General features: G+C 41.4%; 1 protein-coding gene across 1 annotated transcript in view; it reads right to left on the bottom strand.

Moving 5' to 3' along the window:
* The window catches only part of LOC122795553 (interleukin-31 receptor subunit alpha-like), a 1,451,325-nt gene that overhangs the window by 885,218 nt on the left and 543,151 nt on the right, over window positions 1-22,956 (bottom strand). The window lies entirely within an intron of this gene.

The raw sequence follows: 22,956 nt of genomic DNA, 5'->3' as shown, positions 1-22,956 counted from the left end.
TTACCATCCACCTACAAACTGAAATTTATGGATATCGAAAATGAGGTAATACTGCAAGCCTTCTTTCTCCATGGCCAAGGGCTCTTTGCTATCCATGCCACTGACTAACTCTTCCTTGGCAGTGCTTGGACTAATATGAATACTAATGTAAATAAAGTGGGTGGTCATGACCGCAGCTATGACACAGGTTGTCACCAGTCCACAGATATAATCCATGCTGCCATCCACCATGGCAACAGAGAGCAACTGGTATTAGGGTGACAACCAAGCCACCTCTAACAGACTGTTTTTTAAAGGTAGTGTCACCTCCTTCACAGAGTATAAGAATGTGGGTGCTTGATGTTTAAGCTAAGCTGGACACACCCAGAGAGATTCAATGCAGATGTCCCAGAGTATGTTGCTCTATTTCATATTATCAAAATCTCCAAACTGTCCCTAACAAGTTGCTAGTGTAATGTTCCTTAAATCTGTCTGACTTATGGTATACATGTATGTCAGGAATCCAAGTTGTACATCCATCTGCATGAAGTATGGATGGGGTATTAATTGTTGTCATAGTCTTATAATTGTAAAACTATCAGTAGCATATGTAGTTGGGGTGCTGAGTCATACTTACACTGTGTTTATTTATTTCCTTTGGTTTATTCACAGGAGAACCTTTATCCACCGCCTGCACAGTGGAAATGCCCCCTTCTGATGTTGGAGGATCTACTGTCTCTAACAATGATGGCAGGGATGAGCTAACACAGTTAGGGGGTGCAGAGTGTGTGCTGGACACAGGGAGTGTGACCCCTGCATCTGCTATTCAGAATGCCTACAGTTACCCAGGAAACAGAGCCATCTGAGATTGGACAGGTTGATGGAGTCACTCTAGGCCAAGGATATGTGGCTGCCACCAGCTCAGAGATATCTGCATCTTCCCCTAGCACCCATGGGTGGGATACTTCATACAAAGGGTGGTAGGTAATGGTATTCACAGAAGTTGTGGTAAATGCCCTACCACTACAGGTGGCTGCCACAGAATGTATGTGCAAAACCATCATAGAGACACAAGCTAGATTTACCAGAGCCATGTCAGAGATAGCGAGGGTGACCAAGGCTGTGCACACTGACATCTGGAAGTGCATTACCTGTATGTGTGATTCAATGTATAGACTGAATCACACATAGGACCATGCAGTGTCTTCCCTAGGTCAAAATGCGCAGTAATCTGCTACATTCACAGATACTAATCAAAATGGCCACAGACAAGGGAGATCCCATTTCCAGCAGTGCTAGCACTTCCACAGCAACATTAAATGTAGAGGTGTCTACGTCCAGAAAAGGCCATCTCCATGGTTGTGGTTACTGTCATGCTCACACATCTGTTAACAGATTTGATCAAGGTCACAAAGTACTCCAACACTGAACAACAACAAGGTCATGATGCAGCCAGTGCAACTTCAGGCTGAGGCAGATCTTGAGAGCAGGAACATGCACAGAAAGCTGAAACTCTTGTCATGCATGCTCTGGACCTCCTCAGTAGGCCTAGTCAAAGTGCTTTCTCACATGCTGAAGCTATGTCCCTGCATATGCACACATATAGCACCATTGCCCCCAGCACATCACAAAACCCACTGAACCTGGCCCTTTAACAAGCTAGCACCCCATCCAAAACAAATTCTCACAATATATATAAATGTACTTTTTGTTTTTTTATGCCTCAGGACACATACTAACACACTTCACTGTGAAAGACAAGCACTCCAGTACTCCCTTCCCCACCTGTGCAAATGATGACAACTGTGTCCTGATCTATGTACATATTTACTTGGGTAGCCTATGTCTGATGCACAGAATGGCCAGCCTAAGCATGGATAAGCACAGTCTGGCACTTTTGTATGCATACATTTTACTGTATGTATCTATTTAACTCTTGAATAACTATATTGCAAAGGTATGTACAATGTGTTGCTCTTTGTTAGTATCACACCATACTTTGAGCACCTCCATCTAGCATGATTATTTCCTGCTGTAGGCTCCGCCTCTTACTCCTCATCTGTCTCACCTGCTGCTGATCGTGGTGCTCGAAACTGTGATCCTGGCAAGAGACCACCCTTCTGTAACTGCTTCTTAAGTACCATATTATGTAACACAGTACACAAAGTCAGTATTTTTGCACACATGTTGGGGTCATACTACACTGCAACATCGACTGTATCCAAACAGTGAAAGCATTACTTCATCAGACAGATACATGCTCTATGATAGTTCTTGTTTCTTAGTGCATGGTTGTATCCTGATCAGTTTGTGTGAATTTTTGATGGGTGTCAATAGCCAGAGTTCTAAAGCATGTCCAGCATCACACACAAGATAGCCCTGAGGTGTCACCCCTGAATCTAGCTTTGTTTGTATGCTTGTTGTTTGTTTGCTTGTTATTTCCCTGAAATGCTAATTCCACCTAAAACGCGGCTTTTCAGCGCTTCTGTGGATCCCTAGTGATATCTGCATTGCTTACTGTACTTATTTCCTTGTTTCACTTGAAAGAAAGTTACTGTTTGTTGTTTTTGCATTTAAGTTACCTGTAACACATTGCATTTAAGTTACCTGGCACTTGCTCACTAAAGCAATTATATAAGTCAGCACTAAAAAATTAAAAGCACTACACCCTCACAAACTCCCCTTGAGTACCTTGTTCCCCACTGGCCCTTTTTTTCAATTATAAAGGAATTCCCAACATTATTCTAGCATGTCCAAAGGTCAGTTGTCAATCTCCTCTCCGGTCCAGCTGGTGAATCTGGGAATCTTGAGGCAATGTTACAACTGCCTCATGTACACAGACAACCCTCTCCTCCTCCCAACAAATTCCAACACATGTGAGAGTTGCAACCATATAGCCAAACTGGAGGCTAAGCTCTCTCAACTCAGTACTGGCATAACCAGTCAGGAGGAGAAGGAAACCACACTCACTACAATTCCAGTCTCACATAGACCTACCACGACAGCAAACCAAACACATAAACACACAAAAACATACTCGGAGGCTCTAAATAAAAATCTGCCTAAGCAGCAGAGACCTCCAAAGCAGACACCTAAGCAACCGCTACCTCAAAACAAAACACGTGCAACACATAGCTCACAAAGCCAGAGTGCCGAACAGTCACAGCCCTTAAGGCTAAACAACACACCTGATACACTTGTAATAGGTGGCTCTATCGTCAGGCAAACTGACGTCCCGCTCACCAGGGTGAACAAGGAGAAGGTCACGCTGAGCTGCCTGTCGGGCACTAGGATCCGCCACATAACACAAGCACTCAGGTCACTCCAAGGCAAGTACAAATATGACTCAGTCATTGTCCATGCTGGTGTGAATGACCTGAGACATACCTCCCTGGACTACATGAAAAGAGACATAGAGGAGCTCTCTGAGCATGTAGCCCAGGCCGGTATGACCCTGACCTTGAGTAGCATCTTACCCTCACCAAGAATGATGCCACAATATGAAGACAAGATGATCAATTTCAACAATTGGCTTAAGTATTGGTGTCATTCAAAGGGGATCCAATGCCTGTCAGCCTGGGATGACATGCTCGACAAGCCACGATGCTTCACTAGGGACGGCTTGCACCTGTCACCCCTGGGCTTTTGGATATTGGCAAAGGCTCTTGCTACCCCCATAGTGCCTTTTTTAAGCAAGGCTCAAAAGACAAACCCACCTCTATAGGTATCACAAGGGATAAGAAACTAAGAGCAATGCTACTCAATGCCAGAAGTCTAAACCTCAAGATGCACGCACTCGAAACTCTCCTTAGCATGGAGAACATCGATATCTGTGCAGTAACAGAAACCTGGTTCAAGGCTCCCAAGAGCACCCCAGCACTACCAGGTTATACCTCATACCATGCTTTTCGGCCCCAAAACTTGGACCGAACCACAAAAGGAGGGGGAGTATCAATATTCGTCAAAGATACCCACACCTCCAGGTTGGTGGTACAGCACGAAACATCAGAGACTATCCATGTGCAACTAACAGTGGGTAAAACTGCCTTCCAGTTTATAGCCTGCTACAGACCACCCTCCCAAACCCAGGAACCCCACTCGGCCTTCCTGAGAACACTGGAAAGTATGAAGGTCTCTCCAAACACCATTATATTGGGTGACTTCAACTACCCAAACATAGACTGGGAGCATTACTCTAGCTCCAACACCCTAGCCCAAAGATTCCTAGAATTTATAAACTCAAATGCTATGGAACAACTTGTTACCACTCCCACAAGAGGGGAAAACATACTGGACCTGATCATCACCAACATGGGGACTCTATGCTCCAGACCAGAAGTGTATCCCTCACTGGTAAGATCAGACCATAAACTAATCTCACTGGATATTCACATCCCGACCCCACCCCCTGCCCAGAAAACCACAGTGAAAAATTTCTCTAAAGCAAATTTCACACTCCTCAAAACCGAGGTGGAATCCTTCAAAGCCCCCAGACCTGTGGAAAATATGGTCCAGACCGCAGAATCCTTTATAAATGCATTCTATGAACACCTTCAGGAATGCATGGATCATGCAATCCCAAATAAAACCAAGACCCAATCCTCCAAAGGCAGACGTCCTGTCTGGTGGACCCCAGCCATAAACAAACTATACAATAGAAGGAGGAGGCTACTACATGATAGAGCAAAATCCCAAAAAGGGATGGCATCTCTGATCAGTATTAGCAAAAAACTATGGGCACTCATAAAATCGTCTACGACCAGCTTCGAGAAAAAAACTGCACAGGACACCAAGGATAATCACAAGGCTTTCTTTAGTTATGTTAGGATCCTGGGTGGGAATTCCCAGATATGCTCAGAATTAGTCCAAAATGACAAAAAATACACCGAACCCACAGACATTGCCAACATCCAAGCTGACAGGTTCAGCGCAAACCCCCCCCTCCCCACCAAAAGGGCAAATATCTATCCCAGCAGAGTACTGCCCCCCTGACATCTCAGATGTTCAGGTAAGAGCCGCCCTCTCCAAAGCAAAAAACACAGCATCAATGGGACCAGATGGTGTCCCAGGCTGCATCCTACATGAACTCCAAGAAGAGCTAAACCCAAACATAAAACTACTGTTCAATCTCAGCCTTACTACAGGATATGTACCCAAAGAGTGGCGGACAGCAACAGTGGTCCCTCCCCACAAAGGTGGTGCCTCAACGGATCCTGGAAACTATCGCCCATAAGCCTGACTAGCTTGGTCTGCAAAGCTATGGAAAGGATCAGCATGGACCTCATAAATAAAGATATTGGGGACCTACAGACACTGGATCCTACCCAGTTCAGCTTTGTTAAGGGCAGATCCTGCCTCTTAAACCTGGTCGATTTCTTTGAAACAGTCACCAAGGACATTGACAAGGGGAAGGTGGTCCACACAGCCTACCTGAACCTTGCAAAAGCCTTCGATACAATACCCCATTCGGGCATTATAGATAAGCTCACCAGCTTAAATATAAACCCCTATGTCACTAGATGGGTTGCAAACTGGCTCAAGGACAGAACCCACATGGTTAGAATAGCTGGAGCCATGTCAGACTCCAAACCAGTTACAAGTGGCGTCCCACAAGACTCAGTCCTGGGACCCCTCTTGTTCGGTATATATTTCTCGGAGGTACAGGCCAACACGGAAGGACTGTGGCTGACCAAGTTCGCAGATGACTGCAAACTGGGCGCCATAATCGACTCTCCAGCCGAGACAAGCATCCTCCAAAAGGGCCTCATAGAAACAGACAACTGGTGCCAGAGCCATGGCCTCAAGCTAAACGCCAAAGAGTGTATAGTCATCCCCTTTGGCAAAAACAAAGTGCCCACAAATTACCACATAGGTGGTAATCCATTAAGTACAGAAGAAATAATTAGGGACCTGGGGACCCAAATTGATAGCAATCTCTCATTTGACAACCACGTGGTCAAAGTGGTTAGAAAAACATTTTATATAGCCCACCTAAACATGAAGGGATTCACATCTAGATCAGGGGAGGTCATCGTGCCTCTTTACTCATCCCTCATCAGGCCCATAATTGAGTACAATGCCCCTTTTGGGATGTACCTTACCAGACACCTGCAGCAACTGGAAAGACCCCAAAAATACCTCACCAAGAGGATCAAAGGGCTCAAACAGATGCCATATGCTGCCCAGTTAAAGAAACTCCAGCTCTACTCAGCGGCATACCGCCTGCTCAGAGGCGATCTGTGCCTGACGTATAAAGCCATGTACAACCTGGAATTAATGGATATGCTGTACCTCAGAAAATCCAAATCCCATCAAGCTACGTGCTCAAGAGATTTGAACCTCAGCACTGAAATAAATAGGACATGCTGGAGGGACAGATTCATAACCCAGAGGCTCCCTTCACTCTGGAATAAAATCCCAGTCCAGGTTAGGCAGAGTCCCTCACTGACTCTCTTCAAGAGGAATCTTGATGAGTGGATGGGTGATCGTAGGTTTACCCCGGGTATCACTTCTGTGTCACAGTTAGACAGAGGCACAGTATACTAACCTCAAAAAAGGGCATAGCAAAATTAATTTAAAATGGGTGGCGAAAGCCAAACACACTCTGGCTAGGCTTATAAATGCCGTAGGGCAGATAGCCTAGTATGAACCTATGAACCTTACAAACCGATGGTAAAGATCACAGGTGTGCCATATGTGTCAGTCGAGAAAACTGCATAGGTGGCCTGTACATACATCATAGATAATACCATGCGAATTACAGACCACCTGGCAGCTGATGGAGTGATACTCTTTGTGGTTCACATACCTGTTTTCTAGCTCAACACATGGGGCCTTTATTTCAATGTGGATATAGTCTATGGTCCCAAGAACCTCAGGGAAATGGGCTATGTTATACATCTCCTGCACGGTGTTTGTGCTCTTCTGCAGGTTATGTCAAAACCACATATGCTCTCTCAGATGCTGCAAAATGGCATTGAGGAAGTGCTGAAGTATTCTCGAGGCAGATGCCTGAGATACCCCTTCTGTGCCCTTGTAGGTCATTTAAAGGTCCCTGTAGTTAATATATGTAAAGTTACACATACCTTAGTATCCACTAGGAAATGTACTCCATCGCTCCCATGGAGCTCTAGGCGAGGTCGAAATAGGTCCACAACGTCTGTCATGGTGTCTCTGTCCACATGATACTGGAACACAATGTCAGTGTCATGCAGGGCAATAAAGGTTAAATGCAGTGGAATGACCTAGCACCTTCTTGGATGACATTGTGTGCTGTCAGCTGCAGAGGCTTCAATGACAGATTCTTGCAGATACAAATTTACAATAGCTGCAGCAACCCCTAACATAGTACACATCTTTACTCTGCCTGTACCTGAGCATATGGCCAAGTACAAATCAAAAGTGGGCACTGCATAGCTACATGGCATTTAAAGGTTTCTAAATCACTGTTCCATGTTTTTGCCTCATTAGCATAAGTGGCACTTCATTGCACAGTCATTAGCATATAATATGGCCAAACATTATTTTGGCTGGCTGTGACATATAGTTGACATTTTTGAACTGCATACACCCTTTACTTTGCCACTCATTATGCAAATTCACTTACTGCAATGCAGCAAAGTTTTCTGAATCTGGCCTTCAGTTTTTTATCAACCTCTTTGGAGGCCAAAAAGGAATTAGATGTCAATGTGTGTATAGATACACACACACACACACACACACACACACACACACACACACACACACATATATATATATATATATATATATATATATATATATATATATATATATATACATATATATAGGGTTTATATAGGGTTTACTACCATTTTGCTGACTTGAACTTAGTTAACTCAAACTTGCATGAACTCCAAAGCCTGAATGCTGAAAATGCCAAACACCAATATTTCCAACTGGTAAAATCTCATCTCCTTCTCGACCCATGTTATCGCTTGTTCCTAGGTCCAGAGTGGTAGGGAACTTCAAAATCAGTAAGTATTTTGGGTATATCAGCATTTGGCAGTACATTTTTTTCGCGGAAGTGAGTCGATGATACAATAAGTAGACCAAGTGGGAATCAGTAAAATGATAGTAAATCACATATATATATATATATATATATATATATATATATATATATATGAATATATATGAATATATATATATATATATATATATATATATGAATATATATGAATATATATATATATATATATATATATATATATATATATATATATATATGAAATTTCATCAACAGAGTTTCAAAATCACATGTGGGATTGTTTACTTTCACATTAGCAGATTAAGTAGTCATGAGAATGAGCAAATATTTGTTGAAATGTTGCTATATCACCTGCTTTTTAGAATCAGTTTCTTAGTAAAATAATAATGAGACATAACTATTTTTGATCAAAAGTGTGGTAGCACTATTTTGATATGTAAATCATAGTCAACTAGCTAAGATGACAGTCTGTTATAATGTCATAACACTGCAGAGCACAACTTACATTTTTGGGTTATCCTGCGGGAAACAAGGATATTCACGTGTTTATACAACTTGCTGGTTTGAAAAGGTAATGTCTCTTGGCATTTGGATTCAACTTGCAGATCAATGATCAGTGATGAGGAAGAGAGGTGTGCACCTCGCAAATGATGAGGAAGAGATGTGTGCACCTCGCAAATGATGAGGAAGAGAGGTGTGCACCTCGCAAATGATGAGGATGAGAGGTGTGCACCTCGCACATTCCATGACAGTTACAGGATGCACTATATAGTAAAGCTAAAATCAGATTTTTTCAATGGTTGAGAAGGTATTTTTTCATGACCAACATACAAGCAAGGAAAAGGGCAGAGTCTGAAGAAGACTAGTACTGCTAACTACAGCATTCTATACTGTGCATCAGATGTAAACGTGTACTTCCCTGAACACTGGCTAGGTTACTGGATAGAGGATATGTGCAATACAAGGTATCTGAAGGTTGCCTGCTCACCACAGAAACTTACATTTTGATGGCATGACAGATACAGAATGCTCACCTAGTCTGCCAGGCTCCATGCTATTTGGAAATGCTAGAGGATTCTACTTAATAACTTTCGTTCTTTTTCTAATTCTACCTACTGAGAAACTACTGCACGTTTCAGCAGTCCACCTTGTCTTCATATTACATACATAAATACATATATGCATACAAATACTTAACGAATGGACAATAATGCCCTTCTAGTCTGCTAATACAGCAAAACAGTACTCCCCTTAATATGTGTCCAAGTTGTTTTTAGAAATATTTAAACTATTGCTTGCTTTAATGAAATTTGGTAGTCTAAGCAGGTGCCATATAGTCTTTCAGACAGGCAGTTAGTACATCTCTCATTCCTATATCATTTCTTACACACATTGCCCACAACATTCCCAAGCATTCATAGAGGAAGAAATTATCTCTAAATGCCATATATACCTGAATGAAACATCCTATTAAATATCTATACAAGACATAGAACAAGTTCAGATATTCTAATCTTTCGTATTAACATAAACTTTCATATCTGTAGATGTCCTTTGTATCCTTCCACTGTATTTTTTCCAATTTACTTATTCTATTTTTTTGTAACGTTTCCATATTGTTCTTCCCTACACTAGTTTGGTCTAATGTAACTTGCAAACAATAATTTCAATATTCTTCATTCCACAGTCTTTAAAATCTCTTTATGCTGTCTGCAGTTTTATAGTAATCATTAACAAATTGGTTGATATGATCAGAAAAACTCAAAGCTGGATCTACACATAAACCCAGCTCCTTTAATGAATCCACAATTTCAATCACTTGTGCTGTGTTAAATATTAATCCTTCAATCTAAGTCTTCCAAATCTCATATACTTAGTTTTTGATGTATTTATCAACATATTATTTTTTTTTCAAATATTTTTTATTAAATTTAAACACATGAAGATATTACAAACATTCTAATGTAAGCTTTGAATAGATAACTATATACAATATTTACATTTGGCCTAATATAAGAAATATTTCACAAGAAAAAAATAATAAAACTATTCATTTACCAATATACATTCAGAATATTTAAATAACATTATTATTCTCATGTGCCTGAATGGTCAATTTTGTCAAGTTCGTTTGCAGACATTCCATATGGTGAGGAAATCATTCTATGATGCTCAACTTATAAACAAAGGTATGGCATTTAAGTCCAAGAAAGTCATTGTTCCACTGTATTCGGCATTCATTAGACCTATCATTGAATACAATGCCCTTTTTGGTATGTACCTAACCAGGCATATCCAACAACTGGAACGTCCACAGAGGTTCCTCACTAAAAGAATACAGGGTGTAAGTAATATGTCCTACGCAGACTACCTCAAGGCTCTATCCCTATATTCTGTCTCCTACAGGCTTTTGAGGGGGGAAATCTATACATGGCATACAGCGGCATTGTCAGACCCCACTCTGATGGACCTCCTGCATATCCAGAATTGCCCATTCTAAAGACTTAAACCTTGCCTGTGATATAAATAGGACCTGCTGGACAGATAGGTGTGTATCACAGAGACTACCCCATCTATGGAACAGGCTCCCCATCCATGTACACCAGAGTTCCTCCCTAAGCCAATTCAAGTGCAACTTGGACAATTGGATGGGAAACTGGAAATTCATCCCTGGTTTGGCACCTATGTCTCTAATGGACACAGGTAACCTGTAAATGGCTCATCTCCCAGGCCCATGCTTACACTTACCAAGGGTATTAGAACTTGTCAGAGATTTGGGATGCATGGGTAGGCTTAAAAAGGCCCTTGTGGTCATTAGCCTAGTAAACACCTATGAACCTATAATCTATTTCAGATGTAATCTATTTTCCCATTTTCATGTCATCAGCACCCACACTGTAGCACACATCAGATGAAAAAGATTGATCAGAAATATAATACAGTTTTTCAAATATATGCCCAGGGCAAAGCCCTGCAGTACACCTTGACTGCAACCCTCACTTGGCTAGTCGTTGAATGATACTTAGTATGTCATATTTGTATGCCATGCAGTTATCCATATTATAAAGATGATTAATTGAATGACTTACAAATAGAATTTGGTAAGTATTTACATTTGTTCACTTCAAAACTTTACTAAAAGTGCACCTAAAAACATGCTGGCTATGCTCTTGCAACTCCCACTCTAATATCACCCACCCCATCCAACCACTACCTTTCTTTCCACTCCACTAACTACCTTGATTATAGCAAGCTCAGATGCTCATAAGCCTAGTACTTACTATACAGCAGAAACTTCTTATTGTAACATTTGTTAATATCTGTTATGTACTTCACAGATAAAGATTCTAGCTATCTACTCATGTACTATGTTCTTCATCTGTAAATATGTTGTTAATTAATTGCTATGTTAAACTGTTAATCACTATGTAATCCAATGTAACTACTGTCTGTTTATTTTAACTGTGGAGCTTTTCTCCCCGGGCCTCCGCTGAAAATGGACCTACGTCCAGTCGGACACTCCCGGTCAACAAATGTAAATAAATAATAAATAAAGTATCATAATGTACTGGACCTCATATACATTTTCAAGATTGAAGCCATTTGAAAGCTTCACACACCTGAAAGGTATCATAAACTCATACCTCTCAACCTTAGAACATGAAATCTGGACACAGCCATAAATCATGGTGGGGATAAAAGCCCAAAATAGGGACACTTTTTAAATATTCATCTTACAAACTTAGAAAGATGATGGAACAACAGTTTTTGCATTAGCATGGATTTTCTGAAGGTGATGAAGTCTGAAACTTAAATGCCTGTCATTATTTTCTGACTTCAGTCCTCAAGGATTTATAGGTTCATAGGTAAGTACTAGACTATCTGCCCGAGGGCATATGTTAGCCTAGCCAGAATGTGTTGGCTTTCGCCACCCCCTTAGATTAGTTCCCTGAGTCTCTGTCCATCAGAGCCATTAGTTCCCTGTGCCTCTGTCCAGCAGAGCCACTGCAGTGATTCCCGGGGTAAATTTTCTGTTTCCCATCCACTCGTCAAGGTTTCTCTTGAAGAGTGTTAGTGAGGGGCTCTGCCTAATGTAGATTGGAATCCTGTTCCAAAGCATGGGGAGTCTCTGGGACAGGAATCTATCCCTCCAGCAAGTCCTATTTATCGTTATGGTGAGGTTTAGATCCCTACAGCGTGTGGCTCTTGGGGATTTGTTTTTTTTTTAAGTGGAGCATGTCCATCAATTCTGGGTTGGACATGGCCTTGTATGTCAGGCAGAGATCACCTCTGAGTAGGTGGTATGCAACCGAGTACAGCTGGAGTTTCTTCAGTCGGGCTGCATAGGGCATCTGTTTGAGGCCAGTAATCCCCTTGGTGAGGTACTTCTGTGGTCTTTCCAGCTGTTGCAGGTGTCTTGTAAGGTACATCCCAAATGGGATGTTGTAGTCTATGATGGGTCTGATGAGTGATGAGTAGAGGGGCACAATAACCTCTTTTGTTCTAGATGCGAACCCTTTTGTGATTAGGTGGGCCACATAGAAGGATTTTCTAACCACCTTGGCAATATTATTACCAAAGGAGAGATTACTATCTACTTGGGTCCCCAGATCTCTTATTTCATTTTCTGTATTTAGGGGACTACCACGTGTGTGGTAGTTCGTGGGTACTTTGTTTTTCCCAAAGGGGATGACTATGCACTTTTTGGCATTTAGCATGAGGCCATGATTTTGACACCAGGTATCCGTCTCAGTGACACCCTTCTGGAGGATGTCTGTATCAGCCAAACAGTTAATTGTGGCCCCCAGTTTACAGTCGTCTGCAAACATGGCCAGCCATAGTCCTCCTGTGCTTGCCTGTACCTCTGAGAAGTATATACCGAACAGGAGGGGTCCCAGGACTGAGCCCTGGGGGACGCCACTTGTAACCGGTTTAGAGTCAGACCTACAGGCTGCAACTCTCACCATGTGGGTTCTATCCGTGAGCCAATTGGCAACCCATCTCATGACGTAGGGGTTTATGTTCAGGCTGGTGAGCTTGTCTATAATATCAGAATGGGGAATGGTGTTGAAAGCCTTTGCAAGGTCTAGGTAGGCTGTGTGGACCTCCTTTCCCTCGTCTAAAGCCTTGGTAACTGTCTCAAAGAAGTCCACCAGGTTTAGGAGGCATGATCTGCCCTTAACAAAGCCAAACTGGGTAGGGTCCAGTGTTTGGAGGTTCTCAATGTCTCTGTTAATGAGTTCCATGATTATGTGCTCCATAGCCTTGCAGACCAGGCTAGTCAGGCTTATAGGGCAATAGTTCCTGGGGTCCGTTGTGTCTCCACCTTTATGGAGCAGGATAACTGTTGCTGTGTGCCACTCTATGGGTACATAGCCTGTAGAGAGGCTGAGTTTGAACAGTGTGTTTAGGTGAGGGGTTAGTTCATTTTGGAGTTTGTGTAAGACACAGCCTGGGACATCGTCCGGTCCCATTGAAGCTGTGTTTTTGGCTTTGGATAGGGCTGTTTAACCTGTGTGTCAGTGATTGTCGGGGCTCTACATTCTTCTGGTATGGTTATGGGCCCTTTGCGGGGTGAGAGGGGGGTGAAGTTTGCACTAAACCTGTCTGCCAGAATGTTGGCAATATCAGTCGGTTAAGTGTATTTTGTGCCATTCTGCACTAACTCAGAGCAGATCTGAGAGTTTCCACTTAGGTTCTTGACATAGCTAAAGAATGCTTTGTGGTTATCTTTGGAGTCCTTGGCAATTTTTATTTTGAAGCTAGCCTTAGATGACTTTATGAGGGATCATAGTTTCTTGCTGATACTCATCAGGGATGTCTTTTCTTTTTGGGATTTTACTCTTTTCTGTACTAGTTTCCTCCTTCTATTGTATAGCTTGTTTATGGCAGGGGGTCCACCAGACTGGTTTCCTTTTCTTAGAGGAGTGAGTCTTGGTTTTGCTTGGGACAGCATGATCCATGCATTCTTGCAGGTGCTCATAGAGTGCCTTTGTAAGGGATTCAGCAGCTTGGATAGCAGTGTCCTTTAGCATGGGGGCTGTGAACCTTTCCACCTCGGTCTTAAGTAACTTGAAGTTTGCTTTTGAAAAGTTTTTCACAGTGGTTTCCTTGATTGGGGTGGGGGCAGAATGTGGATATCAAGAGTGATTAGTCTATGGTCTGATCTAACCAGCGAGGGGTTGACCTCCGGCGTAGAACACTGGTCGCCCATGTTGGTGATGACCAGGTCCAATATGTTGTCACTTCTGGTGGGGGTGTTGACTAGTTGATCCAAGGTGTTCGAGTTTATAAATTCTAGGAAGCATTGGGCAAGGGAGTTAGTACTTGAATAGTTCTCCCAGTTAATGTTTGGGTAATTGAAATCACCCAATATTAGGGCATTTGGTATGACCTTCACATTTTCCAGTGTCTCCAGAAATGTGGAATGGGGGTCCTAGGTCATGGTAGGTGATCTGTAGCAAGCTAAAATTTGAATTGTAGTTTTGCCCATTGTTAGTTGCACATGGATGATCTCTGAGGCATTGTGCTGTGCCACTAACCTGGAGGTGTGGGTATCCTTGATGAATATGGGTACACCCCTGCCTTTTGTGCTTCAGTCCAGGTTCTGTGGCCGAAAAGTATAGTATGAGTTATAGCCTGGTAGTGCTGGGGTGCTCTCTGGAACCTAAAACCAGGTTTCTGTTACTGCACAGATATCGATGTTCTCTATACTGAGGAGTGCCTCGAGTGCATGCATTTTGAGATTTAGACTTATGGCACTGAGTAGCATTACCCTTTGTTGTTAGTTACTTGTGCTATTTATGCTGGTGGGTTTGTCTTTTGAGCCTTGCCTAAAAAAGGCACTATGGGGGCAGCAAAAGCCTTGGCCAGTATTCGAAAGCCTAAGGGTGACAGGTGTAAGCCATCTCTTGCGAAGCCAATCTTGCCAATGATTTGCCAGAAGACCATAATTTTATGAGAAACAGACCAAAAATATGAGGCAAAAATCTGGACAGTTGAGAGATGTGCATATACTCTTTAGGACTGTACATGATAGCTGTTGTCTCTGTTGTCTATTTATTGGTGCCTTTCAAGCGTTTTTTTTTCCCTTAATTTATTTCTGTTCTGCAAAACTTGTGATATTTGTCATGATGCATTGAACATTACAGTTAGCAAATAATGCCACACATAAAAATTTAAATATTCACGCTCTTGGAACAACTATTTATTAAATTATCTATCATTATTTTGGCCTTTATTTTATTTTAGTGGAGAAGTTTATGAATTTTATGGCTTCTCAGTCAGAATGTTGCCCTCCTTTGAACAACCTTTATCCAATCTATGCTTACAATTATGCATTGTATTGAACTGCACATGATATTAGGATGAGGTCTTAAAAGCTTCTGTATATAGGGCTAATTTTCTGCCCACATGAGATACCTTCTGTGCATCTCTGAGTTTTCCAGCCTTTTTGACTTGCTTACATTTAGTTCCTCTTCTAAGATCACTTCTTCTGTTTTTTTCATTTCTTTTGGCTGTCACTTCCATCAAATATGTACTTTTTTCAAACATATATTCTTTCTGTGAGTTTAAAGAAGAGAACTTGTTAATATCAAAATCAGCGGGCAGGATTCATTAGCAGCTACATGAAGTGTACTGATCGTATTGGCATCAAGCAGATCTGCCAACACGACAGCGTGCTATTTGGTATTCATCTCATGATATGTAGGACCACCAAACAATGGGAAATGGTAGAATATGCTAATGAAAACATAAAGAGCCAAAGTACATGCTAATTAACCGATCCAATATGGCAGAGCTATTCAGCAAGCTATAAAGCAATCATGTACACTTGGTGTAGGCTTTTGCCATGTACACATTTTAGAATGCAGCATGATTACATTTAGAAGAAAAAAAAATACGGTAGGGTTTGCTGCTGCTTTTATTGCGCTGTATGTGCAACAGGCTTTAAATCAGGGTGCTGCTACTGTCAGACTTTGGGCAAGAAAAAGAAGAAGGGTGTTTAGACCCTGTTTAGCTTATCATAGACTGTGTGAAACAGAAATTGCTGAGAGATACAGGTCAGATAGGGAAACACTGGAGGAAATGTGCAACCTCTGCTTCTTTCACCTTTTGTCACAGGGAAATTGCGGAAAACCCATCCCAGTGAAAACAAAGATATATTTAGCATTAAGTATACTAGCTACTTACCTGAAATTTTGGGCGCTATAGATTGTACACAAATAGAAATAAAAGCCCCGCCCAGGGAACAGGAAGAAGGCACATCAATAGAAAAGGTTTCCACTCTTTGAACTATCAGGTTGTCTGTAATGCCCAGTGGATCATCTACAATGTCTGTGTAATTAACTCAGGCAGTTTCCATGACTCACACATATGGCACACTTGTTAGCTATATACCAGGTTTGCTAGGGATGGCATCCCTCAAGGGCATCTAGTACGAGATGCAGGTTATGCACTGGAGCCCTGACTCATTACACCCATGAGAAACCCACATAAAACAACCAAGCAAGGATACAATGAGGCCTACACTCAAACTTGGAATATCATAGAATGTGTGTTTGGTTTGCTTAAATAAAGGTTCCAGTGTCTAAACACATCAGGAGGTGCACTGCAGTATGACTCAGCAACTGTGCCGAAACACTTATTGTCCATGCCATGTTACACAATATCATTCTCAAGAAACAGCTTCAACAAGGACAGCAAGGAGCAGGCAGGGCAGCAGCAGGTTCAGATGAGGAGTCTAAAGGAGAATCACCAACTGCAGATGATGCTGGCAGACAGAGGCATGCAGAGTATGCCCTGACTTTGGCTAAGAGGCAAAGGATAGCACACACACTCACTACCTATCTCAAAGTCTAAGATCATGAGCACATACACAGAGAAAAATTATGCATTTCAAATGCCACAACCTTTACTTAACCATGTAATAGCTGTGTTCAGATACCATCAGGCACTGACAACTCTCAAGCACACAACTGTTACCTGCAGTAATGACAAGAGTAACTGTTGAAAAAATGTACAACTGATTACTCTCCTAAGGAAATATGCCTCTAAGCAGAGCCATTTTTCTGATGTATACAGTTATGTCAGTAATATCTCCTCTGTAAGATGTATGTAATAGGACAGGTATGTGTTAGAAGCAATAGTTTGCATTGAGCATTTCAACTGACCACCGTCCATGAAACATGGAACAGATGAATTATACCCTCATTTGCATGACTGTACCAGGAAGCAAGACTGAAGTACCTAATGCTTCCGATGTTGTAACAACAATACTAACTCAAATACAATATTGTACAACAATACAGTAGTAAGCTAGTCACAAATTAGTAGGAATAAGAAATGAACAACTTTAGCTATGCAATACATACTGATAAATCCAATTATGTGAATAAGCAAGCATCAGCTACCCCCTGTGTGCAGCAGACGTATATACAATTCTACGTCACAAGGGCATGTGCAAAGGGCAGGGCACAGCCATCATCATTGTAGAAGGTGGGCGTAGAAGGGCAAGGCTGACAATAAAGAAGTGAGTGGGTGCAAGTAAGGAACACGTACCTCTCAGAGTAGACAGTGTTCGGGGCCAGTAACAACAAAGTATAGTACTCAACAGTACATTTTAGACAGTTGCATGTGTGTAAAGTGGTATGGGCAGGCACATTTCTTTCTATATGTGTGTATCACTGCATGAACACAGTCAAGCACAGTGCTAGCCTTACATCATGGCATCATGGACAGGTGTGAGTTGTGCATGTCAGACTATTCAGTTTAGAGTTATCACCCCTGACCACAAGAACCACATCTGCTATGACTTGCGTGGGTACTTCCATGGCCTTGGCTAAAAGTTGGGGTGTTACCTGAATGTGAGTGATGTCTGCCGTATAAGATCTCATCAGGACTACATCCATAACCATGAACCTGTGGCCTACCACATCTGGGTGTAGACACTGCAATCACTGATGGAGCAGTGGCTGTAGTGTCACTGAGGTAGCAACATATTGCATGGCTACTCACTCATGTCAGAATGCATGACATTCAGTAGCCACATTAGCTCTTCTGAGGCTTGAGTAGAACATGTCTGTGCCTCCACTATAGCCCTACACATATGTCTGGTGGCACCTAATGACACATAGGCTTCAGGAGAAGAGTGGACAGCAGGCCTCTTCTGAGCACCCCTACCAACCCTCCTGTGTGGCACCACACCCTCATGATGGCTACCAGTAGAGGCAACAGGCTCAGCAAGCAGAGTGACCACACTAGCCTGATCAACTGCATCTACCCCAACCTGTCCTATAGCAGAGGAATATATGTCTTGGGTATGTGTAGGCATTTTAAATGTGTCCAAAACATTTGCAGGGGATGTTGGAGTCACAACCTCAGTGTCAGACTGAACCTCTGCATCCCCAACTGTGTCAGTGCAGTGCATCACCACCATCAACATCAGAGGTTACCAATATTCTGATAGCAGATGGTAGGAGTTCCACAGTGCCACTCTCATGATCACCTATGTAACAAGCAATAAATGCAACAAACAGAAAAAGGAAAAACACAACTGATCACATATTTTCTTTATAATTAATGTATGTTAAAACTTCATAACAGGTACTAAAGCTACAAAAACGTAACAGTCATACAGACCTAAATCTATGTATGTGTATATATATATATATATATATATATATATATATATATATATATATATATATAGGTAAAAAGAATGGATAGAAATGATCTGTTGAAATATAAAAACCATGATCAACAAGAACATAGTCCTAATAGGTTTATTACTAGTTATGGTAAAAACACACATGGTTTTTATGGATATTATACAAAGTCATTGGGGCATTTTGTTGTTGGATGAACATCTGAACACAATTTTGGAGAACAAATGTCATTTTTCCTTTAGAAAAGGTAAAACCTTGGGTGGTTATTTTAACCACCATAAGCGCAGACAACCCATTTTGGAATCCACACAAAATACACTTGGGGGGAACAAATTGGTTGGCTCCTTTTCTTGTGGGCACTGCTCATTCTGCAAATATATGGTACAAACAAAGGAATTCACATCCAAACAACACATCAGGACTACTTAAGATTCATGTTTTTGGTAACTGTAGCACAGACTGGGTGATTTATTTAGTAACATGTATTTGCTCAACCTTTTACATAGGGCAAACATCCAGACCTATTAAGTTTCGGATGTCTGAGCATTTCAGTAGTATTAGAAATAAAAATCCGAACAATGAATTATATATGCATACTCTAAAACATCCCTCTGCCCAATTTCGTTTTACTATTATTGACAGGGTTTGGGGGGATAGAAGCTGTAAAACAGGATGGATTAATCTTGAATAAGAAGGAAAAGGCATGGATTGTCAGACTAGGGGGCTTGTTTTCACCTGGTTTAAATGAATGTTTATAATTGGTTTATGGTGACTGGTTATGTAGGATTGCTTTACCCTATATAAGGGTTTTCTTTTTACACCTTGTTTTTACATTGATAAAGGCTTAGGGCCGAAACCGGTCTGTGGCCATTTTTGACTTTTAATAAAGTCTGGTTCCTTCTCCTTTGTGCTGGTCCATTTGTTTTAGGCAAGTAACTGTAACCTTCTCCTTATCCAGCCCAGTAAGAGGGACATCAATGTGTTTCACAATGGCGTCACCTATGACCATAATATTTGATTGTGGGGTGTTTTGCATTATGGGCTTGGTAACTGAGACACAATAAGATGTGGCTTTAAGTGTTGTGATGGGAATTGTCCTGTCTGTGCTTATGCAGAGTTTCTAAGGACTGTGCCTGAGAGGTTATTGAGGTTTGAAGTTATATGTGAAAACCTTTGCATATGTGGGGCTATGTGTCAGGTCCTTTGTAGGTGCAGGGAGTGTTGCATGTGTGTGTGTGTGTGTGTGTGTGTGTGTGTGTGTGTGTGTGTGTGTGTGTGTGTGTGTGTGTGTGTGTGTATTGCTGACAACCTGTTTCTTGTTTCTTGTATCTGTATGTGACAGTATAGCCTCCAGTGTGAATGTGTAACCATATCTCTCACATACTGTATTTGGTTGTTCCAGAATTAAGTGGTTAACAGTGTACATAAGGCAATTTTTACATTACTTCAGGATGACCACGTCTACCAAGCTAGATGCAGAGATAACTGGAATGTGCTTACCCATGGTTGCAGGTCCTAATGTGTACCTTGCAAAGGATAGGAGTGGAAAGTGTTTGCAACCAGATGAGGGATAGGTGATTACTTGGCGTAAGCTACAGCTAACCTATCCAGTGATGCTTACCAGCACACAAACCAGATGCTTTTTGAGCAGCAATAGTCCTGGGTGCTGTAATAAATAAATCTAGATCTAAATACTACTAATTAAATGTGGAAATGCTGCTTACCATGCAAACAGTTGATCTGTGAGTAGTGTGGAAATGAGGTAAAATTCTAAGGTCGTTTTTATAGGGAAACTGCAACATCTGGTGATTGCGTATATACCAGGCAGCACTAAATGATGCTGCATGAACAGCAGCATTGCCCAAATGCAAAGCTTACATATGAGAAGAAAAGTTTTACACTAGCTATGCCCTAAGAAAACAGTAAGCTTGCCACCTGCAATTTACAACTCGGATAGTTGAAATCAACCCTGTCCAGTGCATACTTTGACCATCTTAATGTAAAATGACTGGTTTGGAGCCCAAGTGCTTAGTAACCACAAACAGATGCCTAATAATAACTAACACTTGATACAGTGTATTTAAGTGCAGAACAACAGCCCTTACAGCAGTTAAAAAAAATAACTTTAAGCGTTAAAGATGTGCATAAAACAATAAATAGCATGGACATCTTTCACAGTATAATGAAAACACGAAATGCACAATGTACAGTAAGGACAGCATGTACACTGCATTATCAAGGTATGTAATTATATGTGATGATCACAGTGATACTACAATGTCCTGTGCAGACACATGCATTTGCTGCTTGACCTGGGATGCACAGTACTGTCTCTTCCAAGTATTGATTTTTTACAAATATTCCAATATCCAGTTTCACATATAGTTTGCATCTTCTGCTGTGGCACTTGCAACTAGTGCATTGCTGTTTAGATTGTGTAACCTGGATAGGTAGAAGGTATAATACTCAACATAGTATATCCACTTCCTCCGAGAATAATGCATTTAACTGTTCTCCCAACTCCCCTATCCTAATTTTTACAATAATATCCTCTCTGAAAAATACTTATGAGGTCATCCTGACAAAAATGCAGTCTGTCCCTTAAGAGTCAGACTTCTCCTGTGGCACTTGTGAGTATTACAGTGCTTTCTAGATTGTGTAAGCTACACAGATAGGATGTTAATACCTAACATGTTAGACTTTTGTGTGTGAGTTTATAACTTGGTAGTGTATCCACGTACCCTGAGAATAATATATTTGACTGTTCTGACAGCTCCCTTATCCTCATTTTTGCAGTAACATCCTTTGTAAAACATGCACATGAGGTCATCCTGAGAGTCAAACTTGGCTTCTGGTGCTTGCAAGTATTACAGTGCTCTCTAGATCGCATAAGCCAGACAGTAGGAGGTTCAATACCCATTGTGGAAGACATGTCCGTGTTTAAGGGGGGGTCTGTCTGTGTGTGTGTGTGTGTGTGTGTGTGTGTGTGTGTGTGTGTGTGTGTGTGTGTGTGTGTCACTTGGTTGTGCATCTACTTCCCCTGAGAATAATACAGTAACATCCTTTCTGACACACACTGATGAGGTCATCTTGACAAAAGTGCAATATCTCCCCTCAGAATAAGACTTCTCCTGTGGTGCTTGCAACTTGACTGATCCCTAAATTGTGAAATCTAGATAGATCAAAGGTTCAATACCCAGTATAGAAGATTTGTGTGTGTGAGACTGGGTGTATCACTGGATGTTGCATCCACTTCTCTTGAGATAAATGCATTTAACTATTATCCCATTTGCTATATTCTTATTTTTACAGTAACATCCTCTAAGACACACAAACTAATGTGGACATCCTGACAAAAGTGCAATCTCTCCCCTTGAAAGCAGACCTCTCCTGTAGTGCTTGATAGATTTACAGTGCTCTCTGGACTATGTAAGCTAGGTAGTTAGGAGGTTCAATACCTGTCATGGAAAATCTATATGTGTATGTATAATGCCTGTTGTTGTTTCCACTTCCCCTGCACAGGATGCATTTAAATGTGTACACATCTTCCCTATAATATCTTTTACAGATACATCTTGCATGAAACACACAGATCAGATCATCCTGATAAAAGTACAAGCTCTCCACTGAGAGTGAGACTTTTCCTGTGGCACTTGTGAGTATTAAAGTGTTTTCTAGATTGTGTAAAATAGCTCAGTAGGAGGTTCAATACCCATCATGGAAAATTTGTATGTGTATGTGTGTGTGTGTGTGTGTGTGTGTGTGTGTGTGTGTGTGTGTGTGTGTGTGTGTGTGTGTGTGTGTGTGTGCAATGCTTGCTGCTGTCTCCATTTCCCCTGGAGAGGATGTATTTAAATATGTACACAACTTTCTTCTAACAACTTTTACAGAAACATCCTGCATGAAACACACTGATGAGGTCATTCTGACAAAAGAGCAATCTCTCCCATGACAGTAAGACATCTCCTGTGGTGCTTGCAACTAATACTGTGCTCTCTAGATTGTGCAACTAGATAAGCATGAGATTCAATACCCAGCATGACAGGATTATGTGTGTGCACATGTGTGCATGCAAGGTTGTTTACAATTAGGTGAGCATGTATGTACTTATTCAACTAATATTCTGGATAGACTTTTTTAAACTCATACATGTCTACATCATTTCCTAAGGTGACCTTTATATCCATAACTTCATTGCTACATGAGGGTGTAGCTATGCATATTGTTTGTAATGTAATAATTACAAGTGCATTTAAAGGAAACTTTGCTTCTTTAGGCAATACTATGTCCACAAATTTGCAT

Source organism: Protopterus annectens, chromosome 2.part2 (genome assembly GCF_019279795.1).
Source record: "Protopterus annectens isolate FY-2018-M chromosome 2.part2, PAN1.0, whole genome shotgun sequence".
Classification (NCBI taxonomy): Eukaryota; Metazoa; Chordata; order Ceratodontiformes; family Protopteridae; genus Protopterus; species Protopterus annectens.
The sequence above is the reverse complement of the archived record's forward strand: the minus strand, read 5'-3'. Positions and strand labels throughout refer to the sequence as shown.